The following is a 2,110-nucleotide window of genomic DNA, read 5'->3' on the forward strand; positions in this document are numbered from 1 at the left end:
TTTATTTATTTATTTTTGTTTTTCTCTGGTACCGGGAACCGAACTCACAACCTTGCGCTTGCCAGGCAGGCGCTTTTGCCGCTGAGCTAAATTCCCAATTTTACTTCCTACTGAAATAAAAATATACCTACAGTTCCTCCTGTCTCAGCCTCCCCAGTAGTGGGAATTACAGGAGTACACTGCTGTCTCTACCTTAGTATGTATATGTTAATGTATGTATGCTTCCATAACTTTTATTAAGTATACGCACTCATGTAATCATCACCAAGCACTCTATGAGACATTTCCATCATCCCAGAAAGTTTTCTTGTAAAAATTCCTTTTATGGTGCATCCCCAGAATCCCAGCACCTCTCCTGAGGGCCCCTACTCTATTTCTCTGAGAGTATACTTTTAAAATTCTGTCTACTACATTCCTTTAGGCCTTCTGAGATTATAGCATAACACTAGAGCAGACATTTTACAAAAGAAGATATACAATGGCTAGTAAATACATGAAATGGTCACTAATATTCAGAGATATGCAAATAAAATTGTAGTGACACACCTATTACAAATATTAGAATGGCTGGAATGGCTACACTAAAAATTGACATTATTATTATTATTGGTTTTGCTTGTTTTTGTTTTTGGTACCGGGAATCAAACTCAGAACTTTGTGCTTGCCAAGCAGGCACTGTGCCACTGAGCTATATCCCCAGCCCCATATTGGTTTTATTTATTTATTCATTTTTGTCCTTTTCTGAGACAGGGTCTTGCTACGCAGTTCAGGCTGGCCCTGAGCTCACTTTGTAGCCTAGGCTGGTCTCGAACTTGCAAAGTACCTCCTCCCTCAGCCTCCTCGGTGCTGGGATCCTCTTGCCTCAGCCTCCCCAGTGCTGGGATTACAGGCGTGTGCCACTATGTCCAGCCAATGTTGGGGGTTTTTTTGAGACAGGGTCTTGCTATGTAGTTCAGCGTAGCTTTGAACGCATGCATAGCCCAGGTTGGACTGGTACTCATAGTGATCCTCCTGCCTCAGCCTCTGGAGTGCTGGGATTACTGGTGAGCGCCATTACACCCACCTAACTGACATTTTTATAGTACTGGAGATTGAACCTAGGGCCTTAGCACTGTGCTACATTCCAGTCCTTTTTACTTTGTTATTTTCTTTTTCTTTAAAAAGGGTCTTGCTAAATTGCTAAAATTGCCTTGGCTGGGCTTGAATTTGTGATCCTCCTACCTCAACCTCCCAGAGTGCTAGGATTATAGATGTGTACCACTATGCCCAATTAAAATTGACAGTATTGGAAGACAGTTTGGTAGTGAATAAGTTAAATGGATATTTATATGACCCAGCAACTCTATCCCTATTTACTTAAGAAATGTGATAGCCACTCACATAAATCTTTCTGTAAAGCTTTTATTACAGAAATATTTATGGTAACTTTATTCAGAATAGATAAAAACTAGGGACAACCCAAATGTCTATCAAGAGTAGAAAGAGGCCGGACGTTGTGGCACAGGCCTGTAATCCCAGGTGCCTCTAATCCCAGCACTTGGGAGGCAGAGGCAGGAGGACCTCTGTGAGCTCCAGGCCAGCCTACGATACACAGTGAGACCCTGTTTCAAAATAAAACAAAACCTGTACAAAGAAATCTGCGGGGGATGGGGAGGATCTTGTTTTTTAGGATTTTTTTTGGAAAAAAGTCCTGTTTTCTCTTGGACAGTAAGTTCCAGGACAGCAGGCTCTGAGACTCTTGTTTACTACTCTACCATCGGCGTCTGGCATTGAGCAAGCAAGCAATAAATGTTTTGCGAATGAATGAAGGAACGAAAGCTTTCATACACCATCCCTCGGGCCTTTTATTCTCTTTCCCTCTATCTACAAACCGTATCTGGCCCGGGCCGAGTGGTTCGTAACCGAGCCACCCAGGAGGGCAAAGGTCCGGCCGCGGAGACTCATCCAGCTGGAGAGGCCGGGCCTGCCGAGCGAAGGAACGCGCGCACGGTCGAGCGCACCCGTCTGGGTGACTGCGGGCAGGCTCGGGCCGACGCCGCGGGACCGCAGGACAGACCGGCGACTGCGCCGGCCGGACACGCGGAACCGCCGCGGACCCCGCAGGACCCCG

This window comes from Chinchilla lanigera, unplaced genomic scaffold (genome assembly GCF_000276665.1).
Source record: "Chinchilla lanigera isolate Chin_1 unplaced genomic scaffold, ChiLan1.0 scaffold00066, whole genome shotgun sequence".
In the NCBI taxonomy this organism is placed as follows: Eukaryota; Metazoa; Chordata; class Mammalia; order Rodentia; family Chinchillidae; genus Chinchilla; species Chinchilla lanigera.